This window comes from Papio anubis, chromosome 7 (assembly GCF_008728515.1).
Source record: "Papio anubis isolate 15944 chromosome 7, Panubis1.0, whole genome shotgun sequence".
Lineage (NCBI taxonomy): Eukaryota > Metazoa > Chordata > Mammalia > Primates > Cercopithecidae > Papio > Papio anubis.
Window position 1 is genome coordinate 145,719,049 of NC_044982.1, and position 27,959 is coordinate 145,747,007.

General features: G+C 42.8%; 1 long non-coding RNA gene across 1 annotated transcript; it reads right to left on the bottom strand.

Moving 5' to 3' along the window:
• Nucleotides 1-8,783: 8,783 nt before the first annotated feature.
• On the bottom strand, nt 8,784-27,889 carry LOC101001430. Its single transcript, XR_649065.4, has 4 exons — nt 27,744-27,889; nt 26,494-26,634; nt 25,755-25,844; nt 8,784-12,843 (listed from the first exon to the last, which is right to left on the bottom strand). It is a non-coding gene; the product is annotated as an uncharacterized LOC101001430 (long non-coding RNA).
• Between the last annotated feature and the right edge of the window lie 70 nt (nt 27,890-27,959).

Consider the following 27,959-nt stretch of genomic DNA (forward strand, 5'->3'; position numbering starts at 1 on the left):
CAATTTGTCTCTTTTTCGGTTGTAAACTGAGGTTAACAGAGGAATAATGAAAGGAATGATAAAACATCAAACAGTCACCAAAGTACTGTTTTCTCTAATTTTGTTTTATGTAGCACTTCGAGTAACTTATCAAAATATTAATTTAATAAATATTTGTAAAGTATTAGGCTAGGTGCTGGGGATAAAAGGTAAGCAAAAACAGACACGCTGTTATCCTTAGAGTTTATAATCTAGTCAGAGACAGACATTCAAATAATCACATGAAGATATGTAAAATTACAGGCCTGGTGCGGTGGCTCCCATCTGTAATTCCAGCATTTTCAGAGGCCGAGGCGGGTGGATCACTTGAGTTCAGGAGTTCAAGACCAGCCTAGCCAACGTGGTGAAACCTTGTCTCTACTAAAAATACAAAAATTAGAAAAATTAGCCAACCATGGTGATGTGCACCTGTAATCCCAGCTACTCAGGAAGCTGAGGCAGGAGAATTGCTTGAACCCAGCAGGTGGAGGCTGCAGCGAGCTGAGATCGTGCCACTTGCACTCCAGCCTGGGGGACAGAGTGAGACTCCATCTTTTTTTTTTTTTTTTTTTTTTGAGACGGAGTCTCGCTCTGTCGCCCAGGCTGGAGTGCAGTGGCCGGATCTCAGCTCACTGCAAGCTCCGCCTCCCAGGTTTACGCCATTCTCCTGCCTCAGCCTCCCGAGTAGGTGGGACTACAGGCGCCTGCCACCTCGCCCGGCTATTTTTTTGTATGTTTTAGTAGAGACAGGGTTTCACCGTGTTAGCCAGGATGGTCTTGATCTTCTGACCTCGTGATCCGCCCGTCTCGGCCTCCCAAAGTGCTGGGATTACAGACTTGAGCCACCGCGCCCGACCGAGACTCCATCTTAAAAAAAAAAAAAAAGATAGGTAACATTATGACTCTAGTAAGGGTTTTAAAGTAAAGGAACATAGGGATACACGCACATAAAGCAGGTAACTGATCTGGTCTGGGGTTCAGGGAAAGAAAGCCTCTGTAGTAGAAGTAGAAGTGAAGTTTCAGCAGTGGTCTGAAAGATGAATAGGAATTAATAAAGGATGGCATATATACAAAGGCCCTATGAGGTCCTTAAAAGAAGGCCTGCCTAATCAAATTTACTTTTTCAGAATGTCACTGTGGTTGTCCTGTGGAAAACGGGTGGGAAGGGCCGCAAGCAGACCACTAAGGAGAGCCTTTGGCACTAGCACAGTCAAGAAATTACATATCCGAGTGGTGGAGGATACAGAAGCTAATAATAGCAGAATATTTTTTCTATTTTTTCGAGATGGAGTCTCGCTCTGTTGCCGAGGCTGGAGTGCAGTGGCCTAATCTCTGCAGCTGCCATCTCCTGGGTGTTGAAGCGATTCTTCTGTCTCAGCCTCCTGAGTAGCTGGGATTATAGGTGCATGCCGCCACACTCGGCTGATTTTTATTTTAGTAGAGATGGGGTTTCACCATGTTGCCCAGGGTGATCTCAAACTCCTGAGCTCAGGCAGATCCACCCGCCTTGGCCTCCTAAACTGCTAGGATAACAGGTGTGAGCACTGTGCCTGGCCTGCTTATGCTTTTTTTGAGGGGAGGGTGGTGAGACAGGGTCTCACTCTGTCACCCAGGCCTGAGTGCAGAGGTGTGAACATGGCCCACTGCAGCCTCGACTTCCTGGTCTCAAGTGATCCTCCCAACTGTATCATGAATAGCTGGCACCACAGGTTTGTATCACCACGCCTGGCTAATTAAAAAAAAAAAAAAAAAAAAATTGTAGAGACAAGGCCTTGCTATGAGCTCAAACTGGGCTCAAGGGATCCTCTCATTTCAGCCCCCTGAAGTGTTGGAATTACAGCTGTGAGCCATTGTGCCAGGTCTGATTATGTGTAGAGTTGCAAAAATTTGGTCCTATAAGCAAGGTTGATGCTTTCTGGCAAAAACCAGCACAATAAAAGCTTTTACTTTTTAAGTAAGATCTAATATAGGCCGGGCGCAGTGGCTCATGCCTGTAATACCAGCACTTTGAGAGGCTGAGGTGGTCAGATCACGAGGTCAGGAGTTCGAGAGCAGCCTGCCCAACACAGTGAAACCCCGTCTACTAAAAATACAAAAGTTAGGCCAGACGCAGTGGCTCAAGCCTGTAATCCCAGCACTTTGGGAGGCTGAGACGGGCGGATCACAAGGTCAGCAGATCGAGACCATCCTGGCTAACACGGTGAAACCCCGTCTCTACTAAAAAAATACAAAAAAAACCTAGCTGGACGTGGTGGCAGGCGCCTCTAGTCCCAGCTACTCGGGAGGCTGAGGCAGGAGAATGGTGTGAGCCTGGGAGGTGGAGCTTGCAGTGAGCTGAGATCCGGCCACTGCGCTCCAGCCTGGGGGACAGAGCGAGACTCCGTCTCAAAAAAAAAAAAAAAAAAAAAAATACAAAAACTAGCTGAGTATGGTGGCGTGCGTCTGTAGTCCCAGCTACTGGGGAGGCTGAGGCAGGAGAATTGCTTGAACCTGGGAGGCAGAGGTTGTGGTGAGCCAAGATCATGCTACTGCACGCCAGCCTGGGTGACAGAGCGAGACTCTGTCTCAAAAAAAAAAAAAAAAAAAAAGACCTAATAAATACCACAGTGAGTCATCCTTGGTTTTCGTTTGTTTTTAAAATTTTTTTAATTTTTTGAGATGGGAGTCTCACTCTGTCGCCCAGGCTGGAGTACAATGGCACGATCTTGGCTCACCACAACCTCTGCCCAATTCTCCTGCCTCAGCCTCCCGCGTAGCTGGGATTACAGGCGCCCGCCACCATGCCTGGCTAGTTTTTGTATTTTTAGTAGCGACGAGGTTTCACCATGTTGGCCAGGCTGGTCTTGAACTCCTGACCTCAGGTGATCCACCTGCCTTGGCCTCCCAAAGTGCTGGGATTACAGGCATGAACCACCACACCCATCTCATCCAGGAGTTTTTAAATATATGTGTGGGTATGTTCACTTCAATATATTTCCTTTCTTTAAACTTTTCTTACATAGGAATATTTGGACCAGGTGCTGTGGCTCACGCCTGTAATCCCAGCACTTTGGGAGGCCGAGGCGGGCAGATCATGAGGTCAGGAGATCGAGACCATCCTGGCTAACACGGTGAAACCCCTCTACTAAAAACACAGGAAAAAAAAAATTAGCCAGGTATGGTTATGGGCACCTGTAGTCTCAGCTACTTGGGAGGCTGAGGCAGGAGAATGGCATGAACCCGGGAGGTGGAGCTTGCAGTGAGCCAAGATTGCACCACTGCACTCCAGGCTAGGCGACAGAGGGAGACTCTGTCTCAAAAAAAAAAAAAAAAAATTAAATGCTTGACCTTTACATCAAATTAAACTGGCTAGCTTTAAATAGATTTTTTTCAGATTACATGCTCACTCTAGAAAAAAGAGATGTGTGACAAAATACAGAGTGAAAGTATACTTCTTCCCTTTCTATTTTTTTGAGGCACAATATAGCATCCTGGTAAGTGAGAAGGCTCTGGAACCAAACTGTGGCTTGGGTACTTACTAGCCATGAACTGGAACAATGTATCTGTTTTAAGTTCCTTCTATGTAAAATAGGGATAAAAACTGTAGAGCTGTAGTGAGCATTAAATGAGTTAATTAATGCATCTAATGTAATTAGAGCAGTGCTTATCACATAGTTGGTGCTCAATGAATACTATTAAACTCCACGTATGTGGATACACACATAGAGACACAAAATAAAGGCAATTACATATATGTTGGAAAAAGTATTCCAAAACTATGGCTACAAAAGCAACATTACATATTGAGGTTTGAATGGCTGCCTGTTCCATTGTACCACACACTGGAAACTGCTACAACTATGTCTCAAATAACCTGGTCCTTTGTTCTTTGACATCTGAAGAGTACTTTGGCACAGGTCTTTGGAAAGACTCCTTCTCCCATCGTCAGCATGTACTGCATTATTTAAAATCACCCATTTCAAGTAACTACACGCAATGAGATTTCAGTGCATTCTCAGCCCATGCTGCTTTATTGCTAAAAATATATATATACACAGGTGCAGAGTTTCCAACTCTTTTAACCGTTCCTTTTTACATCAAAGAATTAAATTTCTTCAGAAACCCCAAAGATGCATAGATTAAGAAGCAAGCTGCCTTCTGTAATACTTCAAATAATATTCAATGAAACTCAACATTATACACCAATGGTGCAACAGAGAATATGGAGGACAGCAAATAAACACAGTGAGCAACTCTTATTCTTACAAGGCAGTAAGTAAAGTATAATGTGAAGGACAGTCTACGATAATCTTTCTGGTTTTAAGAGATGAGTCGGTTTTATGATAAATACCAACACTGTTACTGTTTAAGGATTGATGATAATGTATTACCAGAATACCTTTCTTACCCCTGGGAGAAATATGTTTTTTCACTGATGCAATGACATATCACCAAGGGAGGAAAAAACCTGAATACTGTCAGTAACTAAGATACCTATTCTGACTTTAAAGAAGATTTAGGACTTCATGGAAAAATCTGTGATGTCTGGTTTCCCAAAATTATTTTAATGTGCCTTAGTGGAATAATGAGAGGAATTTAGAGAAACTCTGTTCTTAATCTTTACTGGCTGACAGACATGCTATCAGTAATTGGGGAAGAGAAACTATATTCAGGATATGACATCTCACTTCATATATTTGAATGGAAACCAAACATCACAATCACAAGAAGTCTAATTCAATTCTGAACCACTGAAAAGTTACCATTCCACTTTATTCATTCCCAAAGTTATCTGTAGCAAAATCCTACAGGAAAGAATATGAAATAAAATTTTCAAAACAAATTTTTTTTCAATCATAGAATGTAAAACCTTGAATGTGCCCAGTGAAAATCATTTAGTTTAATCTTGAATTCTATTTAGGCTTGTTTCAGACATCATGAATGCCATTTTTACATCATTTGTCATAATCACTTGTATTTATACAAGGGTTATTTTTAAAATAAGGAATTTTCTCAAAGAAAATTTTAAGCTACTACAGGCCGGGTGCAGTGGCTCACACCTATAATCCCGGCACTTTGGGAAGCTAAGGGGGGCGGATCACATAAGGCCAGGAGTTCGAGACCAGCCTGGCCAACATGGCGAAACTCTGTCTCTACTAAAAATACAAAAATTAGCTGAGGGTAGGTGTATGTCTATAATCCCAGCTACTCGGGAGGTGGAGGTTGCAGTGAGCTGAGATCACATCACTGCACTCCAGCCTAGGCGACAGAGTGAGACTGTTTAAAAAAAAAAAAAAAAAAAAGAGGCTGGGTGCCGTGGCTCAAGCCTGTAATCCCAGCACTTTGGGAGGCCGAGACGGGTGGATCACGAGGTCAGGAGATCGAGACCATCCTGGCTAACACGGTGAAACCCCGTCTCTACTAAAAATACAAAAAAAAAATTAGCCGGGCACGGTGGCGGGCGCCTGTAGTCCCAGCTCCACGGGAGGCTGAGGCAGGAGAATGGCGTGAACCCGGGAGGCGGAGCTTGCAGTGAGTGGAGATTGCGCCACTGCACTCCAGCCTGGGCGACAGAGCAAGACTCCGTCTCAAAAAAAATAATAATAATAAAAATTAAAAAAATAAAAAAAATTTAAGCTACTGCAATAAATTTGTTTATTCATCAAATAAAATAAATGGCAAGGATTTTCTTCTTTTAAAGTGGAAACATTTTCTCCTGTTAAACCTGGCATTAAAAGCTTTAGGCAAGAAATTGTAGTCTGGCCAAACCCATCAAGGATAAAACTTTGGCTATAAAATTTGTTTAAACTGTTTTTTATGCAATAAAATAACAAACTAACCACAGATCTGTCAGTATTTTCAGGACTATTCTACAAAAAGAAGTCTCCCTTGTCGCAGGGGTACTTTATAGTTGGTTATTGGTAGTTGGTTATTGTTAGTTGGTACTAGTATCATCCACAACATGTGCCTAGTCATCTGAAAATTCTGAAATAATGGAAATATGTGCACCCTTACTCTTTTAAACTCAAATCCCAGTTTTAAAAGACCTCAAACTTTGTCTACATAAACCATATCATAAGCCCCATATCCACATCTAGTTATTTTACATATTCCATACTGGCATCCTCTACTTTACTTTCTGAAACTCTGCACCTTTCTGATTATATAGCAGCTCATTTATTCAACATGCTTAGTTTGTCTTTTGTTTTCAAACATGCTTGGAGACTAATGGAACCAGGCAAGTGGTTAGAGGGTGGGCACTGTTATGCCCTAGTCCTGACAGTTTGAATGTCTTGTGGTTGCCCCTGTTTATCTTCTTCCCATTTTCAATGGAAGAAAAATCCTTTATTAAAACATGAAAATAATCTGAATAAATTCAAGCTATTGGTTTTAGTCTCTATTGCTTCATTATTAACAAATGCATATATAAAATAACTAGTAACCACAACACTGGACATTTTGAGTCATGCATTAGAATGTTCGTACTCTAAAAGGAGAGTTAAGGGCCTGCCACTATTGCTTGCACTTTCATCAGACCCAGTTTGAGTTTAATAAGCATGCAAAATAAACTCCTTGATTCAGAGGAATTATGGGAAATAACAAGGATCCATGCAAGTTTCAACTCAAAAGTTGGGTTAATTGCTTAGAAATGCAGGTAGAAGCTCCACATCTATCGCAATGCTGCTTCAGAACAGGGTTAGGAGTCATACACAAAAATGTTAAAATTAGGACCACTAATCAGTTTTAAAAGGCTTATATGCAAATCCTGGTCCATCTGAGTACAGAATGATGTACAAACTCTGGGAAAACAAAGAGAATTGAGGGATGTACAGTCTTAAGGAGCTGTTAATTTTCTCGGCCATTTACTGACAACTGTAACAGGAGAGCATCCAGAGTATCGGTGGTTTAGGGGGATGGTTAAGATGCTCTTAGGCAGAATGGTTTCTTTTCTGATTCATGCTAATGAGCATTACCTGCATAGCTCCCTGGGAAAAAAATTATAAAGAACAGGGCTAATACAATGTAAACTCAAGCTATCAATACCCTGAAATTTTATCACAGCCCTCTGCTTTTTAAAACTGTTCACCAAGGGATCCTTCCAAATAGGAAATAATTAATAGCCTAGCAATGTTCATTAATAAACTAGAAGCAATTTGCTTGAACCAACAGCACCATGAGAATGTAAACTCCTGGAGGCCAAGAGTCTCTTCATATTTTTGCATATCACAGATACATGAAGAGTAAACATGAGACCACAGTAACTTTGAAAAGTAATTAACTGTATACTTTCAAGACTATGAAAAACTCTTGGTATATTTTAGCATTTAGAAGTATTAACATGGCTGTTAAGGGTAATCTTTAATTGTTCCAAGTAACTGAACTGCTGACATCATGTAATATGTAGCGCTGTCCCCAGATAGTGCAGATGCCTGAATATTGCTTGGTTATTCCAATGTCTCTAAGACCAACTGACAGCATAGGACATTTAAAGAGGAGCTATAATCAGCTTAACATAGCCTTTTCCCTATGTGTTAGTTGTCATGTAAGAATTAAATATTCAAGAGGCACTATTTCTTAGATCTACATCACTAATCTTTTAGGTTTTTTCCCCTGGGAAAACAAGGAAATGTAGACCCAGTCTTTTCAGGGATAGTCAAGGTGCTAAAAGGCCAAGACAGACATCAGGTGAAAGGGAGTGAAGTCACCCTAGTTCCACTATTATATTCTGATGTGAGCTGTGTGGTTCCTCAGCTGAAGAAAGAAACTAGTTTGCTGGGTTCTCCTTGATAAAGAATAAGCAGTCACAGGCCATAGGACACATCTATATTAGGCAAGGTTTCACATCCCGCCCACCCAAACATATTCACTAGCTATTCCTTTCAATCCCTCTGCTTTGCATCTTTAAATCCTAACTCCCTAATCATAAGCATGAGAGAAGTCCAGCTTATCCATGTTCTTGGGAGTTTTTTTAAAACATTAAACTCACAAACTTCTCTCCCTTTAAAAAAAATGTACCCAGGAAACTAATGGAGAAAGATAAGGAGACAAAGCAGAAAGTACACCATTCTACAAAATGAATGCCTGTTGCTAAAACATCGTAAGCAAAAAACCCACAGAGCGGCTTCAGTGGGGCTGTAGTACATTTGTTTCCAGGTTAAGCACTATAAAGGTTTAATTTCAACAGCTCTAACCCTCTGATTTAGGAAACAAAGAGGGTCTTTAACTTACACAAAAGTCGATTATTTCTCACACAAAGATAAATTCATATACATTCATACTGCTAAAAGAAAGTACCTTTCATACCCTCTTTACGCAGAACATTTTTTCCTTTTGTGCAGTTTTTTTTTTTTTTTTTTTTTTGAGGTGGAGTCCCGCTGTCACCAGGCTGGAGTACAGTGGTACGATCTCGGCTCACTGCAACCTCCGCCTCCCAGGTTTAAGCGATTCTCCTGCTTCAGCCTCCTGAGTAGCTGGGACTACAGGCACGCACCACCACACCCGGCTAATTTTTGTATTTTTAGTAGAGATGGCATTTCACCATGTTGGCCAGGATGGGCTTGATCTCGTGACCTTGTGATCCGCCTGCCACAGCCTCCCAAAGTGTCGGGATTACAGGTGTGAGCCGTCGCACCTGGCCTGTGTGCAACTCTTGATTGCAGAGCCCCACAAACTCAAGCAGTATCACTTATTCTACTGTACAACCTTGCTAATGCAAATTACTATACATGCACGAACTTATTGCTACTAAAATTCTACCTCTTGAAAATTACTATTCATTTTATGGCTTTTTTTTTTTTTTTGCAACAGGAAATATCCTTTCCTATATACTGTGCTATTCTGTATTCATTACCTTTTCAGTTTTTTTTTTTTTTTTTTTTTTAATTTAAATGCTTTTCAGTAATGGATTCTTCCAGGCACTAAACTACTTAAGTCAAGAGTGTAACTACTTCAGATACACGATGAGAATCTAAACTTGGGTCTCTGGAGATCTGCTGCCAGAGTCTACTTGTTCTAACCTGTGTCTGCACAAGATACACCACATTATAATAGTTTTGCATTTGCTATCATACATTAGTTATGTAGAATCTGTGTCAGCAAATGCTAGACTCTCCCTAATACTGAAATTGAAAAAAATCACCTCAGAAAACTGCCACTTCTGAGTTTTCAAGGCAGCTTTTAGAGGTAGGAATTCCTTCTCTACAGAAAGCTATCTTCTTATTTCAGAACAAAACAACTGTTTTATTTCCACAAGTAAAGCAGATAAAAGTGAAAGCTGTCTAAGGCTTACTATACCCAAGAGAAAGAGTCTACTTATTACATAGCAACCTAGGTAGGTGCCACCCAGCTACATTTCCAGTTCTCATGAAAAGGTCTGAAAATCCCATCAACAGACAATTCAGCACATTTGGAAATAGGAAGAGCCCTAACAAATAATTGAATAATCCAAATTACGGAGTGTTTGCACACAGCATGCTGCAAATAGGAAATGTAAATGGTCTGCAGATTAGAAAAGCACTCACTAAAGCAAGTAACAGCATCTCCACAAGACATGCAAAATGTAATTTCTTGACATACAAGGAGTAGGAAAACAATGAACCTAAAAGACATGCCATGTTAAGACATGAAAAGAGCAGGCCGGGTGGATTACTTGAGGTCAGGAGTTCGAGACCAGCCTGGCCAACACGGCAAAACCCCGTCTCTACTAAAAATACAAAAATTGGCTGGGCGTGGTGGTGCGTGCCTGTAGTCCCAGCTACTCGGGAGGCTGAGGCACGAGAATCACTTGAACCCAAGAGGCAGAGGTTGCAGTGAGCCGAGATTGTGCCACTGCACTCCAGCCTGGTGACAGAGTGAGACTCTATCTTCCCCCATAACCCCCCCGAAAAAAGAGCAAAGCAGAATAATTAAATGGGGTCTGATTTTGACTTGAGGTTTCATAAGACACAAAGACAGCTGGTTTCCAGATACCTTATGGAAAGCTGAAACGTCCTCATAGTATCTCAGATTTTGACCCCACAATTCTATTCATAAATGAGTCTTTTGGGCCTTAATCTCTTTTCCCCAGGGAGAACATAACAGATTTAGACATTATGGAAAAAGAAAAGGTTTGGATTTCCCACTCTTTTTACACTATTTGTTATTATCAATAATTCATCCTGAAGTTTAAAATCACTAGGCTCATGCACTAACCCCTAACATGGCACTACAATATGCTACCAAGCACTAATGCTTACAAAACTATACACATCTCAAAATGGAAGACATTGGTGATTTTGTTGTTCTTAAACAACTTGTAACATTTGTCCACAAGTATTAAAATATACATATATATATATATTTCTATTGCACATACCCCGTTGTTTAACTTTTCAAAAGAAAACCTGCCAGCTAACATGGAAGAGCAAGGGAACGGAAGGAAGCATGGCCACAAATCCATGTATAGTCCTGCCTGAAATATAGCTCTTCCTATCAAGGGGACCAAAATAGACAAGAAAAAAATGTAGATGTATTAAGTAAACACTGGGCAACTACAGCTGGAATATATCCATTTTGTTAAATGCATCTGGTCTGAACCATGGAAGATACAGAAACAATTTCAAGAGCATTAGACACTGGTTCTCTCCACTGTGGAATGAAAAAAATATAAAACATATAGAGACACTGAGTCTGATAGCTATTCAAACAAGTGGGCCAGAGCTGGTTTCAATGGTGCCAAAAGTACAGGTACTCTACCCCTGCCAAATGATCCTACCAAAAACGGTGCCAGAAGTACAGAGAAGATGGGTTAACAGACAGCTGGAAGGTACAAATTCTCCATGATATGACATTTTCAACATACTAGTGGAACCCATATATGTAGGCTCCATTCTGTCTTGAACAATTTCAAAATATTAAAGAAAAACTTGAGTAGGTAACTTAGAGAAAATTTTGAGTTACTTTTAACCAAAGTGATTTCTACTATGCTTTTATCACTCACTCAGTAGGTCTCAAAAAAAGAAATATTTTATATATAATATGTAATTATTTTACTAAAAGTAATTTTTACCCATTTCAAATGGGTTGATTGACCAATCTCACTAATAGTAAGAGTGCTCAACATTTCCCATTTTGGGTCATTTTTATCACTCTCAAATTTTGGTGAATCTTCCCTAAGTTCCCAGCATCACAGCATTCATGGACCTGAGTGAACATTCTGGAAAACACAGAGATGTTCCAGTATTCTCTGTTCTTAATTTCATCTAATTAGTTTTAAAATTTATTCTCTACTCACAAAGAAGCATCAATAAAGGTTTCACTCTTATATAAAGACCTGACAATACATACAATGGTCCTCTGCTGATTTGGAAGCAAGGACAGTTTTCTACGACAGTCTGTTCTTTATAATGTATAACTGTTGTGGGAAAAAAAGAAAATCCATGTCTTATTGTAATTATTTTTCTTGTTTTGAGGTTTCTTTTCCACGATGACCCAACCACAAGTTTAGGAACATTGCTTCTGAGGCCCATTCTCTGATGAGAAAGTTCAGTCCCAACTGGGGAAAGCACCTGAGTCCCAGCCTTTTCAGCCTAACGATATACCTAATATCTAGAGTAAGAAATCAGGCTGGGAGTGGTGGTGTGCACCTATAATCCTAGCTACTTGGGAGGCCGAGGCAGGAGAATCGCTTGAACCCAGGTGGGACAGACTGCAGTGAGCAGAGATCACGCCAGTCACTCCAGCCTGGGTAACAGAGCGAGACTCTGCCTCAAAAAAAAAAAAAAAAAAAAATCACACATCCAAGTATCCACCTTGGGTTGCAGGAAGAGTTAATCTTATGCGTTTACAAAAAACTGTAACTATATAATGTGAAACACCATAGAGTCAGATGGCACTGCATGAGGCATTTTTGCTTCTTTTTCTTAAGGAAAAGGAGTTATATGGAAAATTCTCTCATCCTCCCGTCTCTGACCCCGACTCCTCTATGTCCAAAGTTTTGTTTTTTTTTTTTTTCTGAGATGGAGTCTCACTCTGTCGCCCAGGCTGGAGTGCAGTGGTGCAATCTCGGTTCACTGCGAACTCTGTCTCCCGGGTTCAAGTGATTCTCCTGTTTCAGCCTCCCGAGTAGCTGGGATTACAGGCATGCACCACCACACCCGGCTAATTTTCTATGTTTAGTACAGATGGGGTTTCTCCATGTTGGTCAGGCTGGTCTTGAACTCCCAACCTCAAGTGATTCGCATGCTTCGGCCTCCCAAAGTGTTGGGATTACAGGCGTGAGCCACCGAACCCGGCCTAGGTTTTTGTTTAAAATTGGGTCTTTGTTCTTATTCAGTAAATCTATGTCACAGGATGAGCCAGGATTTAAATATACAAACATACATTTTTAGTATCTTTCACGTCAAATTAGAAAGACATATTTGGAATTTACTGCTGCAGTCTCAACTATGCTTATCATGGTAGTGGCTGAAACTGGAAGACATTTTTTTAAAACCCTGAAGCATCCATACTTGCTACTTCTTTAGTTTTCTTGCTTGGAATGAAAAGTATTCACAAATACCACCACCTAAGCACCTGTTTCAAATGAAATTCAGCCTTCAGCTTGCAAATGATGTCTTTATAAGTAAGCAAACAGCAGAAGACCCATGCGAGTTGCTTCTTTCTTCCTGGAGATGTTGGCAGGATAACTGGAATCCTAGGAGCTCCTCTGTGTTGAATTTGAGAGGCAGAACAAAAAGAAAAGTGGCCTTTTCCATTCCAAATCATGGAGGTAATGTGTAGAGAAGTGATAGCCACATTTCAAGAATAGGGAAAGTAACTGGGTAAAAGAAGCAGGACTACCCACTCTAGGAGACAACATAGAGACACCTAGAAATACAAAATAAAAACAGAAAGATTAGGACAGGTACTTCTGCATAAGCTGACTCAAAACAATATCTAAAATATAAAGAAAAGAATAGCCCGGGCGCAGTGGCTCACATCTGTAAATCTAGCACTTTGGGAAGCCAAGGCAGGCGGATCATGAGGTCAGGAGTTGAAGACCAGCCTGGTCAACATGGTGAAACTCTGTCTCTACTAAAAATACAAAAATTAGCTGGGCGTGGTGACGGGTGCCTATAGTCCCAGCTACTCAGGAAGCCGAGGCAGGAGAATTGCTTGAACCTGGGAGGCAGAGATTTCAGTGAGCCAAGATTGCTTCACTGCACTCCAGCCTGGGCAACAGAGTGTGACTCTGTCTCAAACAAACAAACAAACAAACAAAAAAGAAAAGAGTATTTTGGATTACATATTATCTAAAAGAAAATGACCAACCATAACACCAAATTCAGTACTATTATCAGAAAAGCAGTAATAGCCAGAAAAAAAATTACAAGCACGATACAAAAAAAGCTGGATTTATACAAGCATGATACAAAAAACTTTTCTGCATATAAAACATTTTTTGTTTTGTTTTGTTTTTTGTTTGAGACGGAGTCTTACTCTGCTGCACAGGCTGGAGTGCAGTGGCATGATCTCAGCTCACTGCAACCTCTGCCCCCTGGGTTCAAGTGATTCTCCTGCCTTAGCCTCCCGAGTAGCTGGGATTACAGGCATGCACCACCACACTTGGCTAATTTTTGTATTTTTAGTAAAAACGGGGTTTCACCATGTTGGCCAGGCTGGGTTCGAACTCCTGACCTCAAGTGATTCACCCGCCTCAGCCTCCCAAAATACTGGGATTACAGGCGTGAGCCACTGGGCCCGGCCACATTTGTGTTTTAAAGTAGCACTGAGCCAGGTGCAGCAGCTCACACCTGTAATCCCAGCACTTTGGGAGGCTGAGGGCAGGAGGATCCCTTGAGCCCAGGAGTTGGAGACCAGCCTGGGCAACACAGCAAGACCCCACTCTAGAAAAAATAAAAAATTAGCAGGGCGTGGCAGTGCCCTCTTGTGGTCCCAGCTACTTTGGAGGCTGAAGCAGGAGCATTGCTTGAGGCCTGGAGGTTGGGGTTGCAGTGAGCCATGATTGCACCACTGCACTCAGCCTGAGCAAGAGTGAGACTCTGTCTCCAAAAAATAAAAATGAAAAATAACGTAGCAGTGTATCTTCGCTTGCAGCTCCTATCAAAATAAAAAAGAAACAAAAATAAACACAAGTAGCACTGTACTCCAAATTTGATGTCTAAATATATAATACTCAAAACCATACGTATCTTACTCTGAATCACCTTCAACTACCAGCAATAAATGGTATTTTATAAAATATAACTGTAAGTAAAATACATACTGTTTCATTATCACCAAATGTAAACATGTAAAGACTAAATCAAGGCCAGGCGCAGTGGCTCACGCCAGTAATCCCAGCAGTTTGGTAGGCCTAGGCGGGTGGATCACCTGAGGTCAGGAGTTCGAGACCACCCTGGTCAACATGGTGAAACCCCATGGCTATTAAAAATACAAAAAAATTAGTTGGGCGTGGTGGCGGGTGCCTGTGATCCCAGCTATTCAGGAGGCTGAGGCAGGAGAATTGCTTGAACCTGGAGGCGGAGGTTGCAGTGAGCCAAGATTGTGCCACTGCACTCCAGCCTGGGTGACAAGAGTGAGACTCTGTCTGAAAAAAAATTTTAAAAAGTACATCAAGTTCATTGTTGCTAAATGTAAAAACTGTTAAATCTGCAAAAAGATGTTAGACACAAAAGGGCAAATATTGTATAATTCCACTTACATGAGATACTGACAATAGTCAAATTCATAGAGATTTAGAGTAGAGAGGTTACCAGGGGCTGTGGGAGGGGAGATGGGGAGATTAATGAGTACTGAGTTTATTTGAAATGATGAAAAAATTCTAGAGATAATGGTAATGCTTATACAACCATGTGGAATATACTTAATGCCAATGAATTGTACACTGTAAAATGTTTAAGAGTTTTACAATAATACATCACAGATGCCCGTCAAAGGCTTAAATGATTTTAGTTTACAAAAATGATCAATAGCGATCAGCTAACTAGTCTTTCTAGCCCACTATTTTCAGTCTGTCATATACATTAAAAAACACCTCAACTGTAAATTGAAGCTAAATAACGTCTTCTGGTTCAAGATGGGGTTCTTATTAAAAGCCTAGGAAAGCCAAATGTATATTAATCCCGAATCAAATCAGGAGGAAAAAAAGTGCAGAATTTGCACTTGTTGCAAAAGCAGCATGGAAGAGGAAAAAGTAAAGATCCACAGGTGGCAGGGCGCAGTGGCTCAAGCCTGTAATCCCAGCACTTTGGGAGGCCGAGACGGGCGGATCACAGGGTCAGGAGATCAAGACCATCCTGGCTAACACGGTGAAACCCCGTCTCTACTAAAAAATACAAAAAACTAGCCGGGCAAGGTGGCAGGCGCCTATAGTCCTAGCTACTCGGGAGGCTGAGGCAGAAGAATGGCGTAAACCCGGGAGGTGGAGCTTGCAGTGAGCTGAGATAGCGCCACTGCACTCCAGCCTGGGCGACAGAGCGAGACTCCGTCTCAAAAAAAAAAAAAAAAAAAAAAAAAGATCCACAGGTACACCTTTAGAACCCTGAGCAGCAGAGCTGCCTCATTACAGAGGCTCACTTGAAACCCGGGGGGTGGAGGTTGCAGTGAGCCAAGATAGCGCCATTGCCCTCCAGAATAGCAACAGAGCAAGACTGTCTCAAAAAAAAAGTGTGGCTGGGCGCGGTGGCTCATGCCTGAAATCCCAGCACTTTGGGAGGCCAAGGCGGGCGGATCATGAAGTCAGGAGATCGAGATCATCCTGGCCAACACGGTGAAACCCCGTCTCCACTAAAAATACAAAAATTAGCCGGGCGTGGTGGTGGCGCCTGTAGTCCCAGCTACTCAGGAGGCTGAGGCAAGAGAATGGCGTGAACCCGGGACGTGGCGCTCACTGCAAGCTCCAGCCTGGGCAACAGAGCAAGACTCAGTCTCAAAAGACATAACATAACATAACATAACATAACATAACATAACATAACATAACATAAAACATAACATAAAATGTACGTAAAAACACCTTGGCTGGGCGAAGTGGCTCACGCCTGTAATCCCAACACTTTGGGGGGGTCAAGCTGGGAGGATCACGAGGTTAGCAGTTCGAGACCAGCCTGGCCAACATGGTGAAACCCCCGTCTCTACTAAAAATACAAAAACTAGCCAGGTGTGGTGGCAGGCACCTGTCATCCCAGCTACTTGGGAGGCTGAAGCATGAGAATTGCTTGAACCTGGGAGCTGAAGGTTGCAGTGAGTTGAGATCGGGCCACTTGCACTCCTGCCTGGGTGACAGAGCAAGATGCCGTCTGGATGGGGGAGGAAGCACACCTTGAACATATATAAACTTTGTCCCCCAAATAATCTATATCTTAATATTAGGCAAAAACACTAGCAAATCATAAGCTTATATTCTCTTCAAAATGCCCAATTTCATATCTCAGACATGACTAATCAATTTATACACTCTTACACATAGGTATGTATGTGCATGTATCATTAATGGCAGGATATAACTAACCCATTTGAGGATGGCTTCTGGGCACAGTGGTTCACACCTATAATCCCAGCACTTTGGGAGGCTGAGGCGGGGGAAGGCTGCTTGAGCCCACGAGTTTGAGACTAGCCTGGCAATATACTAAGATTCTGTCTCTACAAAAAACTGAAAAAATTAGCGAGTGTGGTGGCATGTGCCTATAGTCCCAACTACCCAGGAGGCTGAGGTGGGAGAATCGCTTGGGCCCAGGAGGCAAAGTTGTAGTGAGCTGAAACTGTGCCACTGCACTCCTGCCTGGGCGACAGTGAGACCCTGTCTCAAAACAAACAACAACAAAACCCAGAATAGCTGAATAAATAGCAGCTTAGTGTAAAAGCCAAAACTCATGACCTTCAGTTCCTCTTAAGATCTGCACCCTGATCTCTTCTGACCATAGCTCCATCATGGGCTCTAACCACAGTGGACTCTGCTCTTTCTGAAACATTAGGCATGCTCCTTACAGCCTTTGTAGTGGCTGTTCCCACACTGGGAGGACTCTTCCCCCAGGTATCTGCATAACTAAGTCCCCCTGCAGGTCTCTAAATATCACTTCTTCATTGAGGCCTACCTTGGGCCCCTATATAAACCTGTATCTTCCCCTCATCTTATACACAGATAATCTCCCATCATTGCCCTTTATCCCGCTCTAGTTTTCCCTTTATCCACAGCAGGTGACACTATCTAGGAACTTACAAGAGGTACTTATTTCATTTCTCACTTACTGTTTTGTCTAAAATGTAAGATCCACTGGAAGGATCCTGTTTTGTTCACCCATGAATTACAAGCCCCAGAATAGCATGTGACCCATGGTAGGCACTTGATGAAAATGTGTTGAATAGGTTGGGTGTGGCGGCTCATGCCTGTAACCCTAACACGTTGGGAGGCCAAGGTGGGTGGATCACCTGAGGTCAGGAGTTCGAGACCAGTCTGGCCAACATGGCAAAACCCCATCTCTACTAAAATTACAAAAATTAGCCAGGTGTGGTGGCGGGTGCCTGTAGGCCTAGTTACTTGGGAGGCTAAGGCAGGAGGACAGCTTGTGTCCGAGGGGCAGAGATTGCAGTGAGATGAGATTGCACCACTGCATTCCAACCTGCGTGACAGAGCGAGACTTTATCTTAAAAAAAAAAAAAAATTGTTGAATACATGAATAGTAGGGCTCTTAAATGCTTAGCCAACATGAACTAAAAATATAATTAGACACAATCTAGAAAATCTAGTTTTCTTTTTTTTTCAAGATGGAGTCTCCTGTGTCACCCAGGCTGGAGTGCAATGGCACAATCTCGACTCACTGCAACCTTTACCTCCTGGGTTCAAGCAATTCTCCTGCCTCAGCCTCCTGAGTGGCTGGGATTACAGGTGCCTGCCACTATGCCCAGCTGATTTTTTGTATTTTTAGTAGAGACAGAGTTTCACCATGTTGACCAGGCTGGTCTTGAACTCCTGACCTCGTGATTCACCTGCCTCAGCCTCCCAAAGTGGTGGGATTACAGGTGTGAGCTACCACACCCGGCTGCTGAAAATCTAGTTTTCTAGATTTATCAACTACAACTATACAACAGATACACAAAACTTACAAATAAATTCCCCCTAAAGTTGGCCTCACATTAGGTACTTTCAAGTGGTTGAAGTTACTCACTTGCTTACTGATGCTGATTATATAAAGTAACCTTCTACTAAAAAACCTGACTCATTGGGAGGATCGCAAAGGAGAATATAAATTGTATGTGGACACCTTAGGTAAGCTAGCTTGTGAGCCAATGATTTGCTGTGCTAACCAGCCTCCAAAATAATCACCAGTGATTGCTGCCTCCTGGTATTCAGGCCTTTTTACAGTCGCCTCCAACAATGAATCAGGGTTAATCTACGTGACTGTTGTATAATAACGACTCTGACTGCTCTTTGTTCTGGGAAAGGATACTCTAAATCCTTGGAATTTAGAGTAAATAAGCCAGTGGAAATTAAATAATACACTCCTGGCTGGGTCCGGTGGCTCAAGCCTGTAATCCCAGCACTTTGGGAGGCCGAGACGGGCGGATCACGAGGTCAGGAGATCGAGACCATCCTGGCTAACACGGTGAAACCCCGTCTCTACTAAAAAATACAAAAAATTAGCCGGGCAAGGTGGCGGGTGCCTGTAGTCCCAGCTACTCGGGAGGCTGAGGCAGGAGAATGGCGTGAACCCGTGAGGCGGAGCTTGCAGTGAGCTGAGATCCGGCCACTGCACTCCAGCCTGGGTGACAGAGCGAGACTCCATCTCAAAAAAAAAAAAAAAAAAATACACTCCTAAACCAGTGAGTCAAAAAATAAATCAAAAAGGAAATTAGAAAGTACCTTGAGACAAATGAAAACCTAATAAAAACTTATGGGATGTGGTGAAAGCAATGCTAAGATGGAAATTTATAGCTGTAAATGCTTACATTAAAATAGCCCTCAGCCAGCAGTGGTGGCACATGCCTGTAGTCCCAGCTACTCAGGAGGCTGAGATGGGAGGATCACTTGAGGCCAGGAGTGCAAGGCTGCAGTGTGCCATGATCACACCTGAAAAAAGCCACTGAACTCCAGCCTGGGTAACAGAGTGAGATCTTGTTTCTAAAAAGTCAGCCAGGCACAGTGGCTCACACCTGTAATCCCAGCACTTTGGGAGACCGAGGCGATCGGATCACTTGAAGTCAGGAGTTTCAAACCAGCCTGACCAACATGGGGAAAGTCTATCTCTACTAAAAATACAAAAATTATCTGGGCATGGTGGCGCACACCTGTAATTCCAACTACTTGGGAGGCTGAGGCAGGAGAATTGCTTGAACCCAGGAGGTAGAGGTTCCAGTGATCTGAGATTGCACCACTGCACTCTGGCCTGGGCAACAGAGTGAAACTGTCTCAAAAAAAGTAAAAAGACCTCAAATCAACCAACCTAACTTTAAAGGAACTAAAAACAATAAAGAAAACAAATGAATCAAAAGTTGGTTCTAACAGGGTCATGGGAATCTCTAAATCTGTAGCCAGGTTGTCAAAAATGCAGGTGGCTGGGGGTACCTCCAAAGTACAGCTGGCATCTGAAGTGAGGACAGTCTTGTTGAGGACCATGCCCTTTGACCTGTAGGTCTATGCTAACTCTGGGTGGTGTCAGAAATGTATTGCCATGGTCGGGAGTGGTGGCTCACGCCTGTAATCCCAGCACTTTGGGAGGCGGAGGCAGGCGGATCACAAGGTCAGGAGATCGAGACCATCCTGGCTAACACGGTGAAACCCCATCTCTACTAAAAATACAAAATATTAGCCGGGCATGGTGGTGGATGCCTGTAGTCCCAGCTACTCGGGAGGCTGAGGCAGAAGAATGGCATGAACCCGGGAGGCAGAGCTTGCCATGCTCTAGCCTGAGGAACAAAGTGAGACTCCAGCCGGGCGCGGTGGCTCAAGCCTGTAATCCCAGCACTTTGGGAGGCCGAGATGGGTGGATCACGAGGTCAGGAGATCAAGACCATCCTGGCGAACACGGTGAAACCCCGTCTCTACTAAAAAATACAAAAAACTAGCCGGGCGAGATGGCGGGCGCCTGTAGTCCCAGCTACTCGGGAGGCTGAGGCAGGAGAATGGCGTGAACCCGGGAGGTGGAGCTTGCAGTGAGCTGAGATCCGGGCCACTGCACTCCAGCCTGGGCGGCAGAGCGAGACTCCGTCTCAAAAAAAAAAAAAATCTAAACAAAGTGAGACTCCATCTAAAAAAAAAAAAAAAAAAAGTATTGTCATGTACCACTTGATGTCAGAATACTGACCACCAGAACAAGGTGGATGTGACAGTGAGTGACTTCTGAGGCAAAGTCATAGAGTAGACTATGGTTTTTGTCTTGTTCTCTTAGATTGCTTGTTTAGGGAGAAGCCAGCCACCGTATAAGGGTGCTCACACAGCCCTGAAAGAGGCCTACATTGGGAAGAAATGAAACTTCCCCCTTAACAGCATGAATGTGCCAGCCATGTAAATGTGTCACCATAGAACTCCATCAGACTTCAAGCTTTTTTTTTCTTTTTTGAGATGGAGCCTTGCTCTGTTGCCCAGGCTGGAGGACAGTGGCGTGCGATCTCGGCTCACTGCAAGCTCCACCTCCCAGGTTCATGCCATTCTCCTGCCTCAGCCTCCTGAGTAGCTGGGACTACACAGGCGACCGCCACCAAGCCCGGCTAATTTGTGTGTATGTGTTTTTAGTAAAGACGGGGTTTCACCATGTTAGCCAGGATGGTCTCCATCTCCAGACCTCGTGATCCGCCCACCTTGGCCTCCATAGTGCTGGGATTACAGGTGTGAGCCAATGCACCCAGCCAGACTTCAAACTTTTAAGAGACCCTAAGCCAGAACCTCCCCATAGCTAAGCTATTCCCAAATTCTTGAGAGACGTAATAGATATTTGTTGCTGTGTTAATCCACTAAGTTTTGGGTTATTTGTTATACAGCAATAACTAATATACTTTGCTTCCTCTAAGGACAGAGAGAATGATGTATCGTGGGAGTTAGTGCCCCTTTTTTACTTTGCTATGTAAATAGGGAATTTAGAATATATTCTAAACACAAAACACAATGAATACTATTATCACTATCAATCAAATTAAGTTTATAACTGTCATATTAAAAAAAAAAACCTTGCTAGCTAGGCATGGTGGCAGGCACCTGTAATCCTAACTACTCAGGAGGCTGACGCAGGAGAATCGCTTGAACCCCAGAGGCGGAGGTTGCAGCAAGCACCAATGCACTCTAGCCTGGGCAACAGAGTGAGACTCCGTCTCAAAAAAATAAATTAAAAAAAAAAACAAAAAACCAAACACCTTACCAGGCGCGGTGGCCCACGCCTGTAATCCTAGCACTTTGGGAGGCTGAGGGGGGTGGATCACCTGAGGTCAGGAGTTGGAGACCAGCCTGGCCAACATGGCAAAACTCCATCTCTAATAAAAATACAAAAATTAGCCGGGTATGGTGGCGGACACCTATGATCCCAGGTACGAAAGTGGCTGAGGCAGAATAGCTTGAACCTGGGGGATGGAGGTTACAGTGAGCCAAGATTGTGCCACTTCACTCCAGCCTGGGCAAAAGAGCGAGAGACAACAACAAAAAATGGGTGAGGTGCTCAATTCCTGCCCCCTAGGTAGGAATATACTATACTTTATCAATGTAAAATGTTGTCTGAGCAAAAATTTGTTTTCATTTATCAAATATTTATTCAGCGCTTCCTTTGAAAATTCTAAATTACTTATTTGAATAAATATATGCAAGAGATAAGGTAAAATAGGGTAAACAGTGTTTCTTGCACATCCTTTTAGGAATATTCTATGGCTACACAACATCTCTAGAGACATTTCCCACAAATGAAAGCACACTATATATTGTTCTGTACCTTGCTTTTTCTGTTAATGTATCTTAGAGATCATTCCACTTCAGAACAAAGTACCATTTTGTAAGTAAAGTACTACCTTTGATGTACTTTATTTACATCAGTTCTCTACACCATATAAATTTTATAAACATATTATATAAAAAAACATAAATATATATTATATATGTAAATTATACATACACACATATATATATATATATTTTTTTCCCAGAAACAGTGTTGCTCTGTCGCCCAGGTTGGAGTGCAGTGGTGCAATCTCAGCTCACTGCAACCTCTACCTCCCAGGTTCAAGCAATTATCCTGCTTCAGCCTCCAGAGTAGCTGAGACTACAGGCAAGCGCCACTATGCCCAGCTAATTTTTGTATTTTTAGTAGAGACACGGTTTCACCATGTTGGCCAGGCTCATCTCGAACTCCCGACCTCAAGGAACCCACCCGCCTTGGCATCCCAAACTGCTGGGATTACAGGTGTGAGCTAACACACCCAGCCTACAGATGGGTATTTAGATTACTATAAATATTGTGCTATACCAATGTCAAGTTTCTATTATCATCTACTTGAACTTAAACTTGTAAACCCAAGTGGTAAGGCCTTCCTCACTCTAAAGGGCATTTTGCCTCATCAGTTTTTATTCCCGTTCTTACTACTGATATATATATATATATATATATATATAAAATCAATCATATATATCATATATACACACACATATACATATACATACAAAGGTTGTTTTATTTTTCAATGTTTTTATTGTGATAAAATACACATAAAATTTACCATATTAACCCTTTCGAGTATACAATTCAGTAGTATTAAGTACATTCATGCTGCTGTGCAATCATCACCATAATCCATCTCCAGGACTCATTTCTTCTTCCCAAACTGAAACCTTGTACATATTACACAGTAATTCCCTCTCACTGCCCTTCCTGCAGCCCCTGGCGACCATCATTCTACTTTCTGTCTCTATAATTCTGATGCTGCCCAAGCTGGGGTGCAGTGGCTACTCACAGGCACAATCAGCGTACTGCAGCCTTGAACTTCTGGCCTCAAACAATCCTACTACTTCAGTTTCCAGAGTAGCTGGTACTACATACAAGGTTTCAATCCTCAAAGCAGTTGCACACTGAATGGTTTCATATAAATAATCAAGGTACAAGTAGGCATTAATGGGTTGAACTGTGTCCTCCCAATATTCGCATGTTAAAAGTCCTAGCCCCTAGTACCTCATACTGTGACTTTATTTGGTAATAGAGTCATTGCAGGTAATAGAGTCAGCAGCTAAGATGAGGTCATAACAGAGCAGGATGGACACCAATCCAGTATGACTGGTGTCCTTATATTAGGATTCAGATACACAAACGGGAAGAACTTCATGTGAAGATTGGAGTTATGCTGCCACAAGTTAAGGAACCACAAGAAGTTAGAAGGATTGGAAATTTTTTTCAGTGCATTCAGATGGATGGCCCTGCCAACACTTTGGTTTTAGATATCTGACCTTTATTTAGAACTATGAAACAATTTCTGTTATTTTAAGCTACCCAGTTTGTGGTGCTTTATTACATCAGGCCTAGGAAACTAAAACTAACACAGCAGGTGTGAAGCCTATTTTGCAGATATAATGTCACTGTCAATTAAGAAAGGACATACCGGCCAGGCGTGGTGGTTCACACCTCCAATCTCAGCATTTTGGGAGGCCAAGGTGGGTGGATCACAAGGTCGGGAGTTCAAGACGAGCCTGCTGAATATGGTGAAACCCCATCTCTACTAAAAATATAAAAATTAGCCGGGTGTGGTGGCGGGCGCCTGTAATCCCAGCTACTCAGGAGGCTGAGGCAGGAGAATCGCTTGAACCCGGGAGGCAGAGGATGCAGTGAGCCGAGATTGCACCATTGCACTCCAGCCTGGGCGACAAGAGCAAAAGTGTCTCAAAATAAATAAATAAATAAATAAACTCATTCTAAAATTTGCCTGGTTTAAGAGAAAAGTGAATTATTATTCACTGTTCGTGGGAATGTAGATCGGAACAGCCACTGTGGAAAATAGTATGGAAGTTTTTTTTTTTTTTTTTTTTTTGAGATGGAGCCTCAGTCCGTAGCCCTGGCTGGAGAGCAGTGGCGTGATCTCGGCTCATGGCAACTTCCGCCTCCCAAGTTCGAGCGATTCTCCTGCCACAGCCTCCTGAGTAGCTGGGATTACAGGCACGAGCCACCGCGCCCAGCTGGGAAGTTTCTAAAGAAATTAAAAATGGAACCACCACATAACCCAGCACTCCCTCTGCTGGGCATATAACCAAAAGACATGAAATCACCACCTCATAAAGATGTCTGCACTCCTATGTTCAGTGGAACATTATTCACAACAGCCAAAATACGGAAACAACCTAACTGTCCATCAATGGATGAATGGATAAACCGTAGAAACTACAGTGCATATATATGATGGAATATGTTACTCAGCCCTAAAAAAGAATGAGCTCTTGGCCAGGTGCAGTGGCATACGCCTGTAATCCCAGCATGCTGGGATGAAGCCAGGAGTTTGAGACCAGCCTGGCCAACATGGTGAAATCCTGTCTCTACTAAAAAAATACAAAAATTAGCCAGGCGTGGTGGCGCACACCTGTAACCCTGGCTACCTGGGAGGCTGAGCAAAAGAATCGCTTGAATTAGGGAGGCAAAGGCTGCAGTGAACCGAGATAGCACCACTGCACTCCAGCCAGAGATGCAGAGCAAGTGCTGACAGAGCAAGACTCTGTCTCAAAAAAAAAAAAAAGAAAAAGAAAAAAAGATTATTGACTGTTCGTGGGAATGTAGATCGGAACAGCCACTATGGAAAACAGTATGGAAGTTTTTTTTTTTTTTGTCACAGCATAGATGAGTCAGGAGTACAGAAAGAAAAATATTGCACAATCTCATTTACATGTGAATTTAAAAAAAATATCAAATATACAGAGTTAGAGAACAAAACAGTGATGAGGGAGTTAGTAAAGGAAGAGATATAAGTCAGAGGATACAAAGGAACAGTTACGTAGGCTGAACAAGTCTAACGATCTAATGTACAACATGACAACTATAGGTAATAAAATTGTACTGTAAACAGGATCCATGCTAAATGAGATTTTAGCTGTTGCCACAAAAACAAAAGAATAACTATGTGAGACAATGGATGTTAATTTACTTCACTGTAGAAACCTTTTTACTATCTATATGTATCCCATAACATCATGTTGTATACCTGAAATATACACAAAATTTGTTTAAATAAAACCACCCAGTAATATATTTTTTTTAATTGTATTTTTGTTTGAGATGGAGTCTGTCTCTGTCCCCCAGGCTGAAGCGCAGGCAGGGGCGCAATCTCAGCTCACTTCAGCCTCTGCCTCCCAAGTTCAAGCAATTCTCCTGCCTCAGCCTCCCAAGTAGCTGGGATTACAGGCGTATGCCACCACACCTGCTTATTTTTTGTAGAGATGGGGTTCCCCCATGTTGGCCAGGCTGGTCTCAAACTCCTGACCTCAAGTGATCTGCCCACATCGGCCTCCCAAAATGCTGGGATTATAGGCTTGAGCCACCGGGCCAGGCCTATTTTTTTAATCATTTGATTTCCTTCAATCTAATTAAATATGTGTCTTTTTTCTTTAGACAGTAAAAATTATTGGTAGTTTGAGCAAATGATCAAGATTACTCCTTTTTATTTAATATGTTTTTGTTGAAAAATAAAATATTTAACTTAAATTTCAATAGCTTATAGTCATTTTTCATGTTCATCTTCTGTTGAAGCTAACGGCTTATTGTTCCACTTCTATGTACCTGTTTTCATGCTGCTTAAACAGTATTTGGAACGATTAGCCCACAATTACTTACTTGCCAAGTCCTGAGTTCAGAATTTTGTTTTTGAGATGAATATAAAAGCACCTAAAGGTCAAGGAAAATTTTCTTCCTGTGATAAGGAACCTAAAAATAAAAAGAACATTAAGGATATAGCCCTCACTGGTGCTAGTAATTTCAGTGTGCAATATTAAACAAACAAGCTATTGTTAAAAAAAAAATCAATATCATAAACTATTCAAAAGGAATAATAAGAAAGCAGTTACTCTCTACCTGCACTGGCATTAATTTTAAAAAGATGTCAAGTCTTGGAGCAGTGATTCTCAAGCTTTTACGGAACACTGTCCTTTTTGAGAATCTTATACTATGGATCTTCTCCTTCCCACAAAAATGTGTAATTGTGCATAAAATTTCCAGTAGTTTATGAACCCCTACTTAAGACCTTTGTGTCAGGCCTCTGAGCCCAAGCCTGCATGTATACATCCAGATGGTCTGAAGCAACTGAAGAATCACAAAAGAAGTGAAAATGTTGGATTCCCGCCTTCCCTGATGACATTACCTTGTGAAATTCTATCTCCTGGCTCAGAAGCTCCCCCACTGAGCCCCTTGTGACCCCCCCCACCCCTGCCCACAAGAGCACAACCCCCTTTGACTGTAATTTTCCACTAACCTACCCAAATCCTATAGAACTGCCCACCCGTAACTCCCTTTGCTGACTCCTTTTTCGGACTCAGTCTGCCTGCACCCAGGTGAAATAAACAGCTTTATTACTCACACAAAGCCTGTTTGGTGGTCTCTTCACAGGGATGCGCGTGACACTTTGCTTTAGTGTAGATGACCACTCCCCTCTGTAAGGTAGGGAGGAAGAATGTTTGGTTAGTTCCTTTCCTCTGGCCGATCTCTTTTTTTTCTTCTCCTGGATGAGACAAAGACAAAAAAACAAAAAATAAACTAACAAAAGCGATAAAAAAAGGTCTCATATAGAAGTCCTTCTGTGTTATTTTTCAGCTCTAGTAAATCCAAGGCCAACAAAGCGCATACCCAAAAACATTCATTTGTCTAATGGTGTGTCCATCGGAACTGAACTGATGTGCCAGTTTTAAACAGGCCACACCAATTTAGAAACCTAGTAACAGGAACTTTCCTAGAATTTAACTGAGACCGGATGAGGGGCTACAACAATCCAAATTACAAAAAGAGACAACCCGTTTAGTCAAGAGAACCGAATACTAAATGCCTCACGGTGTTGACACTGTGCAACCCCACCGCTTTACACAAACTACGTTCTAATAACATTAACCTATCATTCTGTCTCTATAAAAACAATAGTGTACACTGAACTCCTGTACTTCTGGGTCGGAAACCAAAAACGGTGAATTCTATCAAAATCCTGCCATCAGCCAAAATTCATGCGCCATTGGAAGGTTATGAGGACATCAGTGCCAGAACCGCTTACTCAGATCATAAAAGTTTGGGAGGTGGGAGTGGGAGCCAACGGATTTAGTAAAGGTTGCACCAGGATGTCCGCGATAAACACACGCGAATGCAATTCCCAAGGGGAACCTGTTACAAGTCTCAAGGTCAACGAGCTGGGGACACAAAATACTCAGAGCCACAACAGGCCTCAACTGATACCGCAGACGGGCAAAGAGGGGGCACGAAGTCCTAAGGCGAGGAGTATAAGTAAATCAATAAAACAAAGATATTCTTCGAAAAATAAATCGATGGCAGAAGCAGCGGCTGCCAGATACAGCACCGTGGGGGTGCAAGCAGAAAGCACAAAGGTGGCTAAAGGCATGGCACTGGGAAGGACCGAGGCGGGCTGAGGAGTGGGCCGTGCGACACACCCAGAAGGCAGGTGCCGGCCGCCCCGGAGCCGCCGAGGTTGGAACCCCCGCCCAGCCGAGGCCGAGGCCGGCTGCCCGCAACTCACAGGCTCCTGCGCGCTTCCGTACCCTTCCCGGCTGGGCCACACCACCTCCTCGGCGCCTGCTCGTCCCCCCGTCACTGGCCTTCTCGGCTCACCTTGCACGGTCCAACAGATGCACTCGGCCTCCCGGGGGCTGCCCGCCCCCGGCCCAAAGGCCAGTTTACAGCGGCACGCCTTACTCCGCCATCTTCGCAGCTTCTCAAGTCAGCCAACCCTGCGGTGGGCCGTTCCCACAAGCCCCGCCTCCGCTGCTGCAGCTGAGTGATGATTGGATATCGTCCTGCTCGCGCGCGCTCTCCTTGCGTCGTAGG